The 15,671-nt window shown below is 40.4% G+C and overlaps 1 protein-coding gene and 1 pseudogene across 1 annotated transcript in view; one reads left to right on the forward strand and one right to left on the reverse strand.

Annotated features, from left to right (window-relative positions):
- LOC132398608 (anion exchange protein 2-like) overlaps positions 1–15,671 on the forward strand; it is a 247,827-nt gene that overhangs the window by 16,974 nt on the left and 215,182 nt on the right. The window contains exon 2 of the mRNA XM_059978272.1: positions 12,958–13,106. The gene's annotated coding sequence lies outside the window, so the exon portion shown is untranslated. The remainder of the gene's footprint in view (positions 1–12,957; positions 13,107–15,671) is intronic.
- Positions 14,020–14,227, reverse strand: LOC132402594 (U2 spliceosomal RNA; annotated as a pseudogene).

The raw sequence follows: 15,671 nt of genomic DNA on the forward strand, positions 1-15,671 counted from the left end.
CATTGTCTTTCCTGCCAGGGCATCCGCCCATTTAACTTTGGCCAGCTCTTCCCTCATGGCTCCGTAGTCTCCTTTATTTAATTGCAACACTGACACCTCTGATCTGCCCTTATCCCTCTCAAATTGTAGATAAAAACTTATCATGTTATGATCACTACTTCCTAATGGCTCCGTTACTTCAAGATCACTTATCAATTCCTGTTCATTACACATCACCAAGTCCAAAATAGCCTTGTTCCTGGTTGGCTCAAGCACAAGCTGTTCCAAAATTACATCCCTTAGACACTCCACAAACTCCCTATCCTGGGGTCCAGCACCTACCTGATTCTCCCAGTTCACCTGCATGTTGAAATCTCCCATAACGACTGCATTACCTTTAGCACATGCCAATGTTAACTCCCTAATCAACTTGTACCCAATATCCACGCTACTGTTTGGGGGCCTGTACACAACACCCATTAGGGTCTTTTTACCCTTACTGTTCCTCAGCTCAATCCACACAGACTCTACTTCCCCTGTTCCTAAGTCACCCCTTGCTAAGGACTGAATCTCATTCCTCACCAACAGGGCCACCCCACCCCCTCTTCCCATATTTCTGTCTCTACGATAGCACGTATACCCTGGTACACTCAATTCTCAGGCCTGATCCCCTTGCAGCCATGTCTCTGTTATCCCAACAATATTGTAGTTCCCCATTTTCATCTGAGCTTCAAGCTCATCTGTCTTATTTCTGACACTACGCGCATTCAAGTATAGAATTCTTAGCCCATTCCTCCTCTCTTTGCTTAAAACACTGTCTACTGTACCTAACCCAGCTCCTTGAACTTCCATCGGGCTAATTGCACCTTGAATTTTGATGACCTTCTCAAGATCACCCAAACCTTCTACACATTTAACCCCATGCTCCTTCTGACCAACCCTCTGTACATGTAACTTTTCCAACACATGTTCAGTCTCACCTTTCTCCTTTACACAATATTTGGGAAATGTGTATTCCCCACCTGTCCCTTATCCTTCATCATATAATCTTCTCTCGTATTCTGGATCCCTGCCCCCTGCACATCTAGTTTAAACCCCCCCGAGCAGCACTGGCAAACATTCCTGCAAGAATGTTAGTACCCCTCCAGTTCAGATGTAGACCGTCCCTTCGAAACAGATCCCAACGTCCCTGGAACAAAGACCAATTATCCAAAAACCTGAACCCTTCCTTCCTGCACCATGCTCTCAGCCTCGTATTAATGTGCATAATCATTCTATTCTTCGCCTCACTCACACGTGGCACAGGTAGCAATCCCGAGATTGTCACCCTGGAGGTCCTGCCTTTCAGCTTCACTCCTAACCCCCTGAACTCTCTAAGCAGGACTCCCTCACTCACCTTACCTACATCGTTGGTCCCTACATGGACCACTACATCTGGGTTCATGCCCTCGTTCTCAAGAATAGCCTGCACCCGATCTGAGATGTCCCGGACCCTGGCACCAGGGAGGCAACATACCATCCGAGACTCCCGATCTACCCCACAAAATCTCCTATCTGCCACCCTGACTATAGAATCCCCTAAAACTATCACTTTCTTCTCTTCCCTCCTCCCCTTCCTAGTTGAGGGTTCAACCTCTGTGCCAGAGGCAGGACCACTACAACTCATTCCTGGTAGGTCATCCCCATCAACAGTATCCAGTACGGTATACTTATTGTTAATGGGAATGGCCGCAGGGGTGCTCTGCTCTCTCTGCCTGCTCCCCCTGCCTCTCTGGACCGTCACCCATCTGCCTACTTCTTGGATTTTTGGTGTGACTACCTCCTGATAACTCCTATCTATCTCTGCCTCTGCCTCCCGAATGATCCATAGTTCATCCAGCTCCTGCTCCAACTCCCTAACTTGGGCTGATAGGAGCTGCAGCTGGACGCACCTTTTGTAGGTGTGGTCATCAGGGACGACCCTGACTTCCCACATACTGCATATGGAGCACACCACTGCTCTGACTGTCCCCCCATACCTGAACTGGATTGATAGAATAAGTCTAAAAAGCACCTAGCGACCTTACCTTCTTCCCCTCAGCGAACAATCACACAGGCTTACCGAAGTCCCCTTACACCGAAGCCCACTTAGCCAAAGCCCAGGACTCTGCTTCCACGGACTCCGCTGCCCGCTCTGAAAAGAAGTCCTGCCTTTTAAAGTGCGCGCTCGACGTTGACGTCACTCGCGCCTACGCAGTTCCCCCTCCTCCACAGGTATTGACCAGGTAGGCTTAAATCCTACCTACAACGGTCGAATTCTCTGAGATCCCAGCTGAATCACAAGCTGTAAATTCCTCCCGATAGGGAGGCTAGAGAGAAACTTCTCCACAAGAACCCATGAGCAAAGCTTTCAAAACAGCGCTGCAGATGCTGGAAAATTAAAACAAAAAATACCAGAAATGCTCAGCAGGTCAGGCAACATTTGTGGAGGGAGAATCAGTCCTGGAAGTCAGTTGAGTTTATTCATACTGTGTTACTTCCTCTCTCCCAAAGACTTCCAAGTCCAACTTCACTAAAGCTTGCCTCCGCTTCTTTTCCAGTCTTCTTTCAGCTGAGGTTGGCCTTGCTAATTACCTGTTGTACCTGCATATTAACTTTGTGTGATTTATGTATGAGCTTGATCTTGTAGGATAGGAATGAAATAGAAAAAAAATACATTTAGCCATATTGGTATGTTAAGTTTATAAGCTGAACTGAGGGAAGTGAGATCAATCTGGTAAAACAGTGGTCCCCAACCACTGGGCTGCAAAGCATATGCTACCGGGCCACGAGGACACGATATGATTTGGCAATATGAAACAATATGAGTCAGCTGCACCTTTCCTCATTCCCTGTCACGCCCTATGTTGAACTTGAACGCACGCGAGGTCATTACCCACGTGAGGTCATCATTCGGTCATTATCCTACAACTACTTGATGAGTAAAAAACAAACATTGCTTGAGAGTTTCTTTGGAAGAGATGGTAAGGGACGTAAAAGGCCTAACGATGATGATAACACAGAGACAACTAAGGCCGAGACTGCAAGATAAAAGAAAACTTCCTTCAATAGAAAATACGAGTCGTATGTAAAATATGGCTTTAATACGAATGGTGACTCGCATGCTCTGAGTCCCCTGTGTGTGATATGTGGAGACAAGCTCTCTAATGAGGCAATGAAGCCCTCAAAACTGCTTCAGCACCTTGAGTCCAAGCACCCTGCACTTAAAGAGAAACCCATGGAGTTTTTTGAGCAGAAACAAATGTGAGCAAGCGGGACAGAAGCAAGTGCTGAGAGCCACCACCTCCACAAATGCTGCTGCTCTGAGAGCGTCGTACTTAGTGGCTAACTGTATTGCTAAGGCTAAGAAGCTTTTCACTGTTGGTGAAGAATTGATTCTGCCTGCTGCCAAGGACATGTGCCGTGAACTGTTGGGAGAAGATGCAGCTAACAAGATGGTACAGGTTTCTCTTTCAGCTACCACAGTTTCAAAGAGAATTGATGACATAGAGGACATCGAAACACAGCTGTTGGAACAGCTTAACAAGTCACCATGGTATGCTATCCAGGTCGACGAGTCTATCGATGTCGACAGCAGGGCAATACTGCTGGTTTATGTGCAATATATTTCAAGACAATGTGCATGAGGATATGTTGTGTGCACTGCCACTGCCAACTAACACAACTGGGGCAGAACTATTTAAGTCTTTGAATGACTACATGTCAGGCAAACCGGATTGGTCATTCTGTGTTGGAATGTGCAGAGATGAGGCTACAGCTATGACTGGACCACTGTCTGGTTTCCCTACCCGAGTCAAAGAGGTTGCTTGTGAATGCCAGTCTACACACTGTGTCATGCACAGGGAAATGCTGGCTAGCTGAAAAATGTCACCTGACCTTAACAGTGTATTGAGTGACGTTGTTGAAGTTATCAATCACATCAAAGCAAAAGCCCTTAACTCACGTCTGTTTGAGCAGCTTTGTGAGGAAATGGATGCAGAGCTCAAATGCCTTCTCTTACACAGTGAAGTCAGGTGGCTATCAAGGGGGAGAGCCCTGGCTAGGGATTTTGAGTTAAGAGAGCTGCTACAGAGATTTCTTTCAAGAAAAAAGTCACCACTGGCAGCACACTTAAGTGACGAGGAGTGGATAGCAAAACTCGCTTATCTGTGTGACATCTTCAACCTGCTCAATGAACTCAAGGGGACTTCAGGGGAGAATGACAATTGGTTTCAAATAGGCAGGTAAAGTGTCTGCTTTCAAAGCCAAACTGGAACTGTGGGGACGGTGAGTGGACAGGGGCATATTTGACATGTTCCCAACATTAGCTGGGATTTTGGGAGAGACTGAGGTTGCACCGTCCTTCTCACAGCTGGTGCGCGATCACCTATCTTCGCTGTCGACAGAATTCGAGCTTACTTCCCAACCGCAAATGACCCAGGACATGCAAAGGAATAGGTCCGTGACCCATTTGTGAATGTCCCCGGTAAATCATCCACGTCAGCACAGGAAGAAGATCAACTCCTCAAACTTGCAAATGACTTGGGCTGAAAAGTATGTTTGACTTAACATCTCTGCTGGCTTTCTGGATCAAAGTCAAGGCTGAATAACCTGAGATAGCCACAAAAGCACTGAAACCGTTGCTTCCATTTCCAACATCATATCTCTGTAAAGCGAGGTTTTCTGCAATGAATGCAACAAAAACTAAACTGCAGAATAGACTGGACATAAGGAACCACCTTCAAGTATTGCTGTCTCCCATCATCCCTTGATGGGACCGTCTTGTTGCAGGGGAACAAGCCCAGGGCTCCCACTGATTCAGCGATATTGGTGTGTTGCAATGATTTTATATGTTCATACAAGGAAAATATGCGCTGTGTTTAATATCCAAATGTTACGTAAAATGTTATGATGCTATTGACTTATAATTGACTTATCACTATGTTCATGCGAGGAAAATATGTGCTGTGTGTTTAATATTAAATTTGTTAGATAAACTCTCTTAGAAATGAAATTGAGTGTATTAGCTACTTATCGCCTATATTCCAGTCATGATTAACACTTCCCCCCCCCCCCCCACCCCATTTCCCCGGTCAGCCAGTCTGTGGTGCAAAAAAGGTTGGTAATCCCTATGGTAAAAGGTAATTTTAGAAGGTCTTTTGTTCGTGGAATGATATTGGAGATTTTACCACCTTTTTGCAATCTTTTTTTATTAAACAAGAGGGGAACAACCAATTTGTACTTACTGCAGTGATAGAGGTGGCATCTGTGGAAGGAATAGTCATTCATATCCTGACTAGGGATGGGATTTTTAGTGATCCTTCACCACTGACTCAACCTGGAGGTTAACCTTTAGGGTATCCTGCACAAGTGCATCTCTGCACTTTGAATTTTCTCCCTAATCTAAATAATAGTCTACCTGTATATTTCTTCCACCAAAGTGCATGGCCGTACACTTTCCAGCATTGAATTTCTTTTTTTTAATTAGTTTTTTAATACATTTTCTACATTGCTACAGATTAAAAAAAACCCAGATCGAAATGAAGAACATTAATACAGTGCAAAAATAAACATACAATAATAATATAATACAAAAGAAGATAATTGAGAAAGCACCCAAATTGAAGACATGTAAAGTTAGTATCCTCCCCAAGCCCCGCAACAAAAAAGAACTCCAGACCAACCACAACACAATATAGAGAGTATACATCAGGACATTCAAACCCCCAAAACTGTAAATACACTTAGCAACAGAAGATATTAATGCCTACTACCAAAAAAAAAGAAGCTGAAAGCAAGGGACCAAAAAAAAAACAAAAAAACAAAAAGACACAACCTTAGTTAAGAGGAAGGTTATGAAAGTACTCAATAAAAGGTCCCCAGACCTTATGGAACTTTGTATTCGAATTAAGAACTGAATAATGAATTTTTTTCGAGGTCTATGCAGGACATAATATCATTAAGCCATTGAACATGCTTGGGCGGGGCAACATCTCTCCATCTAAGGAGGATTAAACATCTAGCCAGGAGAGAAGCAAAAGATAATATTCGACACTTAGTCGAACTCAGACATAAATCTGTCTCACCCAAAAAACCGAACAAAGCAATTAAAGGATTAGATTCTAGGTGGTGATTCAGAATATAAGATAACGTTATGAAGACATCTTTCCAAAATTTCTCCAAGCTGGGACAAAACCAGTACATATGAATGAGAGAGGCCTCGCCCCTTTTGCATTTATCACAGGGGACTAATATTAGGGTAAAATCGAGATAGTTTAGATTTAGACATATGGGCTCTATGAACAATCTTAAGCTGTAAAAGGCACTGGTGAGCAGAAAGAGAGGTTGAATTAACCGATTTGAGAATCGAGTCCCAAGTCTCATCAGATAAGGAGGTATGTAAATCATGCTCCCAAGCCATTCTAATTTTATCCACAGGGACACGCCGTAAGGATGCTAATTTATCACGAATAAATTATATTAAACCTTTACCTAGTGGATTAATAGAAAGAAATAAATCCATAACATTTTTCTCAGGCATTTCAGGGAAGTTAGGAATTAAAGGATTAATAAAGTGTCTAATTTGGAGATATCTAAAAAAATGAGCATTGTGCAGATTGAACTTAGCAGAGAGCTGCTGAAAAGAAGCGAAGCGATTATCAATAAAAAGATCTTCAAAATGTCTAATGCCCTTCCTATACCAAACCTGGAATGCTGAATCATATGTAGTAGGTAAAAAAAGGTGATTATGTAAGATAGGGCTAGAAAAGGAAAAACCATGGAAACCATAAAATTTCCTAAACTGAGCCCATATACGCAAAGTGTGTCTAACAAGAGGATTAACAATTAATCTGGACAAACTACTAGGGAGTACAGAGCCAAGAAGTGCAGAGATAGATAAATCTTTAGTGGAACTCAACTCCATTGCCACCCAATTAGGGCACTCGGGTTGGCAATGGAAAAAAGACCAAAAGGTAGCACAGCATATATTGGCTGCCCAGTAATATAAACGAAAGTTAGGTAAAGCCATGCCACCCTCTTTTTTTAGATTTTTGGAGATAAACTTTATTAATTCTAGAGCGCTTATTCGTCCACAGATATAACAAAATAATAGAGTCTAAGGAATCAAAAAAAGATTTAGGAATAAAAATTGGGATTGATTGAAATAAATATAAAAGTTTAGGGAGAACATACATTTTAACAACATTAATACGACCTACCAAAGACATAGATAGAGGTGACCATTGTAACAGACTCTGTTTTATAGTATATGAAAGATTGGCAAAATTTTCACGAAAGAGATCTTTAAACTTCCTTGTGACTGTAATCCCAAGATAAGTAAATTGATTATGAACTACTTTAAAAGGGAGATCACGAGATGTTAATTCTTGTGCTTCTTTATTAATTGGGAAAAGTTCGCTCTTATGTAAATTAAGTTTATAGCCAGGGAACTGGCTAAACTGATCAAGAAGTGAAAACATTGGAGGTAAGAATGTAGACGGATTTGAAAGAAAAAGTAATAAGTAATAAAGAGAAACTTTATGCTCAATACCCCCTCTCCAAATCCCGGTCAATTCAGGACAATTTCGAAATGCTATCGCCAAAGGTTCTATAACCAAATCAAAGAGAGAGGGACTTAAAGGACATCCCTGACGGGTGCCACGTTTGAGGTTAAATAACTGGGATTTCTGAAAATTAGTCAAAACAGAGGCCGTAGGACACAAATGCAGCAATTTGATCCAAGAGATAAAACTTTGACTGAAGTCAAATTTTTCTAAAACTGCAAAAAGGTAGTTCCACTCTATACGATCAAATGTTTTCTCCGCATCGAGGGAAATAACACATTCAGGAATCCCAGTTGGAGGTGAATAAAAAATGTTAAATAAATGCCGAATGTTTAAAAAAAGGAAGACGGTTTTTAATAAAACCAGTTTGATCCTCAGAAATAATAGAGGGAATAACAGTTTCTAATCTATAAGCCAAAACTTTGGCCAAGATTTTAACATCACCATTAAGCAAAGAAATCGGCCTATATGAGGAACACCCTGTTGGGTCTTTACCCTTTTTTAATAAAAGAATAATAGATGCCTCATTAAAAGAGGGTGGCAATTTACCATAATTAAACGAGTCAGATAATACTGAGAATAACTGAGGAGAAAGAAGTGAAGAGAATGATTTATAAAATTCTACAGGGAACCCATCAGGTCCAGGAGATTTCCCTGACGACAGTGCAGAAATTGCAAAAGATATAGGTGCATTAAGTTTGGCTTTAAAATCAGATGAAAGCGAAGGAATATTCAGATTATTTAAAAAATGATCAACAGAGATATTGTCATTCAAAGATTCAGAGGAATAAAGTCGAGAATAGAAATTTTTAAATGCATCATTGATTTCTAAGTGATCCGATGTAAAGTCTCCATTCTCCTTCCGGATCTTTGTAATATGTTGTTTGGCTTTGGAACGTCTCAGCTGATTGGCTAGAAATTTACCAGATTTGTCACCATGAATATAGAAGCGACTCTTACTTTCAAAAAGTTGCAGTTCAACAGGTTGGGTAGACAGAAGATTAAATTTAGTTTGAAGTTCTACACGATTCTTGTATAATTCAGGATTCTTAGTTTGAGCATACAGTTGATCCAATTCTTTAATCTGATTAATGAGGTCTAATCGATCTGCACAGGACTTTCTATTAAGATTTGCTGTATAGGAGATTATTTGACCCCTCAAATATACTTTCATGGCATCCCAGTCAATCTGGGATGACATTTCAGATGATGTATTGGTGTTAAAATAAAAGGTTATCTGATCCGTAATAAATTTTAGAAAATCATCATCGGATAATAAAGTCGAGTCAAAACGCCAGTGTTTATTCCTCTGAGGGAGACCAGGAAAATTTAAAGACAAAGTAATTGGGGCATGGTCAGAAATCAGTATACTCTGATAGTCACAAGAATAGACAAATGAAATAAGTTGATTATCGAGTAAAAAGTAGTCAATTTTAGTAAAGGTATGGTGAACATGTGGAAAAAAAAAGAATAGTCTCTCTCAGTAGGATGAAGGAAACGCTATATATCAGAGATACCATAATTAGAGAGAAAAGAGTGAATGGCTAAGGCAGATTTAGTAGGTAGTCTAGTAACAGAGGTCGATCGATCCAAATTAGGATCTAACCAACAATTGAAATCGCCACCCAGTATAAGAGAGTATGAGTTTAAATCTGGTAGTGAGGAGAAAAAATGTTCAAAAAAAATTAACATCATCAAAATTGGGAGCATACAGGTTTGCTAGTACAACTTTAGTATTGTATAATTTACCAGACACAATAATAAAACAGCCATTTGTATCAGATATCTTATTATGGAGTTCAAAAGGAATATTTGAATTAATAAGGATGGAGACCCCCCCCCCCCCCAGCTTTGGCAGCAAAGGATGAATGAAAATGCTGACCTGCCCACTTTGACAGAAACCGAGAATGATCAAAACTATCAATATGAGTTTCTTGAAGGAAAGCAATGTCAGCTTTGAGTTGTTTAACATGCGAGAAGACCTTCCTTCTTGTAACAGGATGATTCAATCCCTTTACATTCTAGCTCACAAATTTAAGTGAATTAACCATTGTCAATTGTTAGTGCATAGAAGGTAGCAGGCATATAAAAAAATCAAGCAGTACAATAACAGTCTGGGAGCAAAAATGTAACCATAGCTCCGTAAAATCAAAACAGAGTCATGTCCTGAATAACAAAGGAAAACAAAAGAAACAGTGAGTAGTGTTGGAACTGGAGAACCTCCCCCCCCCCCCCCCCCACAACCCAAAATTAGACGGCTACCTAAAAAAGCAGCTAGCTCTACCAAAAAAATTAACCCAAGTATGACTTCCAGTTCTGTGTCGTTAACAAAAGTTTCGTATAAATAATATAGCAAATAATAACTAATTTATGCACTAGAAAACAGAATTACAAATAGGAACAACTTCAACAGAAGTATAAAACTTAATACAAAGAAAATCAGAAGAAAACTAAAACTAACCTACCCGCGAAAAATTATAAAAGATTAAAAGAAAAAAAAAGGAGGGAGAAAAGGGGGAAATTTATAAAATTCAAAGAGTCCTTATCAACCATTTACGGAAAAAAAAAAGCAAAACTATGAATCAACCAACAGGGAAGCCTTCAATAAAAACTCCAAACCTCCAAAACAAATTAAAGACAATTGTAGTTCTCTATAGATAAGGTTATACAAAAATAAAATAGATTACACAGGTAAAATCTAAAAGTTCACAGGGAAACATTAAACTTAATTTATCTATTTAGAAAAAATGCACCAAGTCCAGGGAGAGATTGACTACAGCCCTTAGCGTTTCAATAGATAATGACTGAATTATTCAAGTAAAGTCTGAGTTCGGAAAAAATAGTTTTACTTCGAGAAGTACTTATCAACCATTTTAGAAGGTCAGGCCAGTTCCGAAGAAGACAAGGTGGCTGGAAGACTTCCAACAAACGCTTCAGCCTCCTTCACTGATTTAAACCACTTATAATCTCCAGTAGTAAGCGTAATTCGAAGATCGGCTGGATTTTGGAGAGAGGGTCTGAATCCGCAATCAAAAAGCACTTTCATTACTCCTTTAAACTTAGCACGCATCTTCAGAACCTGGGGGGCAAAATCCTCCACAGAATGAATGACCGTATTTTGAAAAGCAAAAGTACCTCTGCGGTGTGCCTCCATCATCAAACGGTTTTTCACCTGGTATTGATGAAAGCATAAAATAATCGGCCGTGGGCGGGAACCCAGAATTGCTCGAGGATCATGGATCCTGTGTGCCCTTTTAAGCTCAGGTGGAGTCGGAAGAAATTCTTTCCCAAAAATCTCACAGAGAAACGTAGAAAAAAATTCAACGGGAGAGCCCTTTTCGGTGGCCTCTAGCAAACCAAGAATTCGTAGATTGCAATGTCTGCTCCAATTTTCAAGATCCACCATTTTGGAAAAAAGTTTACTATTCTTCTCCTCTAGGTTGGAGCAGAGAGTTTCAAGATATTGAACACGGCATTTTAAATCTTCAGAAGTTACGTCAATGCGAGATTAATGTTCAGCATGTTCATCCACTCTAGCATTAATCTGATCCAATTTGACATTCAGCTGGTTGAAAGAAGTTCTAAATTCAGTTCTAAAATCCATTAAGGTATCTTGTCGATGTTGTTCCAGAACAGCGAGAATGTCAGCCGGCAAAGCCGTAGAAGTTTCCTTTTTCCCGGTTTTAGTACTTTTGGTAGCCATTATAAGATAGATGTGTTCGCAGGCAGGTAAAAGAGAACTAATAAAATACCTAACTAAGGTTTAAGAAGGGAGACATATAGTGCAAAGGTAAGAAGAATAATGGAGCAAAAGTTTGGAGCAACTAAACAATCGCCATCTTACCAGAAGTCCCCCCAGCATTGAATTTCATTTGCCACTTCTTTGCCCATTCCCCTAAACAATCTATGTCTCTCTGTCAGCTGTCTGTTTCCTCAACACTGCCTGCTCCTCCACCTATCAAATTTAGCCACAAATCCATTAATCCCATAGTACAAATCATTGACAAACATCGTAAAAAGGTGCGGTCCCAACACCGACCCCTGTGGAACTCCACTGGTAACCGGCAGCCAGTCAGAATAGGATTCCTTTATTCCCAATCAGCCAATCCTCCACCCATGCTAGTAACTTCCCTGTAATTCCATGGGCTCTTATCTTGCTAAGCACCTTGTCAAAGGCCTTCTGAAAATCCAAATACACTACATCTACTGCATCTCCTTTGTCAACCCTTCTTGTAATTTCCTCAAAAAATTGCAGTAAGTTTGTCAGGCAGGATTTTCCTTTCAGGAAACCATGCTGGCTTTGGCCTATCTTATCATGTGCCTTCAGGTACTCTGTAATCTCATCCCTAACAATCGATTCCAACAACTTCCCGACCTCTGATGTCAGGCTTACAGATCTATAGTTTTCTTTCTGTTGCCTCCCATACTTTTTAAATAGCAAAGTAACATTTGCAATATTCCAGTTATCCAGTACAATGCCAGAATCTATCGATTTTTGAAATGTCATTGTTAATGCCTCCGCAATCTCTCCAGTTACTTCCTTCAGAACCCGAGGGTGCATTCCATCAGGTCCAGGAGATTTATCCACCCTCAGTCCATTAAGCTTCCTGAGCACTTTCTCAGTTGCAATTTTCACTGCACATACTTCCCTTCCCTGACACTCTTGAATGTCCAGTATACTGTAGATGTCTTCCACTGTGAAGACTGGTACAAATACGCATCCAGTTCCTCTGCCATCTCTGCATCTCTCATTGCAATATCTCCTGCGTCATTTTCTATTGGTCCTATATTTACCCTCAACTCTCTTTTACCCTTTGTATACTTAAAAATCCTTTAGGTATCTTCTTTGATATGTCTCCAGCTTGCTTTGATAATACATCTTTTCCTTCCTAAAGACCTTCTTAGTTTACTTCTGCAAATTTAAAATTGTTTTTAAACTTTTCTTGCCTTTAAAACATGTCATCTGGTATCTATCATTTCTACCCTTGGGAAAATACTTTGTGTGTTAGGAATTGTGCATAGGGAGGGAAACAAACTTAATATTTCAGCTTCATTTCATTTCTCCTTTCACAGATACTGCCTGATCAATTGAGTACCTCAGGCTTTTTCTGCCTTTGTTCTAGTTTCTGGTTTTCCTGCTGTTCTTTGTTAGGTCTATTTGTAACTCCAGACTCAGTGATGTGGTTGACTGTCTTTTGGATTTCTCATATCAAGGGCAATCAAGGGTACTATGACTGATTTTGCCACTAAAACTCCTATCAATGAAATGAATACCAAAAAATATCTGTTATCATAACTTAATCATGTAAACCTTGAACTGCACCACATGATGTTGATTTAAGTCCTTCTTAACCGAAGAATTTTTATTAATTGTAATTTTGATTGTTGTTTTCAGGCAGCATCGCATTAAGCCACGGAGTCACAACTCCATCAATCTCATCATTTCTCTGTTGACACGTGGGATGTATGTTTGGGTCATTTTGCAGGAAATCAGAAGCACGGCTTGTGTCAACACAACACTCTAAGCCAATTCATGAATTAGAGGTATGCTTATTTCTTGTGCTTTTGAAGTTCATGTGTTAAAGGTTGCTGTATTGTTTTTTCGTCTTGCCATTGTTGGGTCAGGTACTTCTTGCTTGTGATATGCTGAGCCTATGGGAGAAAACTCTGGCAGGGTTCTGCCCCAGCTTTAAAAAAGGTCTAAAACTTGCAAGGGGTAAACCTGTAATAAAGAAAATACTAGCTCTGGATCTTGTGAAACTATGTGGCCAACCTTTTTCCATTCAGACTGTTGTGACTTGTATTCCATCATCTCAAGGTGGATCTCCATCAGATTTTGAGGGAAAGAGCAGCAAGCTCGTTGCAAAACAAAGTTATGGGTAGTTCACTGGATTGTCAAATGGTGGAGGGAATATTTCACAAGGATAAGTGCTGAGACCAGTGTTGTTTGTATTCTCATGTTTGATTTTAAATTTGTGAAAAGGAAATACAATTCAAAATCAATGCCATTTATATTGTATACACAAAGTGGGATGAAATAAAATGGAGGTGTTACAAATATAAACTTTACAGTATGTGTATGGAATCAGCAAACTAATTTTATTATCGACAGCTGAGAAGTGGCACATTTTGGTCAGAAAGATAAAGAGACCTCCAAACATTGGATGATGTCTATATCTGGACACATGACTATCTGGAACACATAAATTGAACATATATGGCTGAATGATGCAACATAGTTAATAGATCACCAAAACAAAAGCAAACTCATTCACATGTGTTGTCTTCAGAGAGACAGAATTGAATTGCAGGGAATTGTTGCCAAACTTGGTTAGTTCTCCAGTGGTAATAATAAGAAGAGGGCATGACCCAGATGGTGAGGGTCCTTAGTGATGGACACCCCTTGAGATGAACTCAATAGTGGAGAAGATTGTGACTGTGATAAAACTGTCTTAGTTTTAAATCTTCCATATCAAGCTGTAATGCAACTTGTCAGAATGCTCTCCAGCACACATTGATGGAAATTTAGAAGAGTCTTTGGTGACATATCAAATCTCCTCAAATTCCTAACAAAGTAGAGCTGCTGGGATGTTGCCTTCATGGTTGCAATAAATGTAGGGCTCAGGATACTATACTTGATCTTAGCCAAAAGGCCAAGAAGCTATGTAGGGCTCAGGATAGATCATCTAGGATGTTGATGCCCGGGAATTTGAACCTGCGATTCTGGTTCTAGACTGCCCAGTCAGAGGAAGCATCAATTCTACACTTACACTTTCAAGGCCTGTAGTAATTTGGCATATTCCAATGAAATCATCTCTAAAACTCTAAGGATTACAAGTCCAGTCTGCCTTGTGTACCCTCACTGGCCAAAACCTACAGTCCCAGTAATCAATCTGGTGAACCTCCACAGTCCCTCTACTGTAAATGACTCCTTATTTAAAGACTGTACCTGTACCCATTTTTCCAGGTGCAATTTTACTGGGGCCTGCATAATTGCAGGAAGATGTCCTTGTTCTTCAAATTCTCTTAGCAATAAAAGCCTGCATATCATTTTCCTTCTTTAAAATTAGTTGTAAAATTAGTCAGCTCCATCATGGGCACTAGCCTCCATCTTCAAGGAATGGTGCCTCAAAAATGTGGTGTCCATCATGCAGGACCCCCACCACCCAGGATGTGCCCTCTTCTCATTGTTACCTTGAGGAAGGAGGTGCAGAAACCTGAAAGCACACACTCAGTGATTCAGGAACAGCTTCCTCCCCTTTCCCCTCTGATGGGAATCCTTCTGGAACCTTCTGTTGTTTGTCTGCCTCTGTAACTGTATCGCTATATTTTCTTTTCATTGTTTTGTTGTACTTAAATTTTGAGTGATCTGTTTGGATGACACAATAAACAAAATCATCGCTGTACCTCTGTGACAACAATAAATCTAATTACAGATCTATTTGGAAGATGACAACCAGTGCATCAGTATCACCTTCACCACTTCTTTAAAATAATGGGAGCTTTCTCCTCACTTGTCTCAACTGTTTCTTCCTGAGCCTTCACTGCTCCTGTTATTCTTACTGTGTCTCTTCTCACTCCCTTGCTCTCCTCTTTGTGCTGACTACTTTCTTCCCTTCTCCCGACTCCTTTCAGCTATAAATCTGACAATGGTCGCTGGAGAAGGAGAAAGTGGTGTATGTGGCAGCAGGGAAATCCACTCATTATTATCCATATTAAAAAGAAGGGAAATTATGAAAGTTTTATAGTTGTATGGATTTGGGTAGAGGTTGATTCTCAATCTTTTAAAGTTAGGTTCTGGCTTGCTGTAGGGTGAGGATATGTATGAGAGTTTCAGGGTGTGTTTGGTAACTTGTTCGATGCTCACTTCCTAGAAATAAATCTTGTGATTCTGTGCTGGAATCTCATGAATTGATCTGGAGTTTACTTTCAGTTGTACTACCTCTCTGCAGGCAAAATACTTGTTGTAACCGGTTTGTTTTTGAAGTGAGTCACTTGTCAGATATTGTGAAAGGATCAATAACACGTGATTATGTGAGGACATCAACATTCTGCTGTGTAATGGAGGTGGTGAGGAGGGCTGGATACACATGCTTGTCATCTACATTA

This window comes from Hypanus sabinus, chromosome 1 (assembly GCF_030144855.1).
Source record: "Hypanus sabinus isolate sHypSab1 chromosome 1, sHypSab1.hap1, whole genome shotgun sequence".
Taxonomy (NCBI): domain Eukaryota; kingdom Metazoa; phylum Chordata; class Chondrichthyes; order Myliobatiformes; family Dasyatidae; genus Hypanus; species Hypanus sabinus.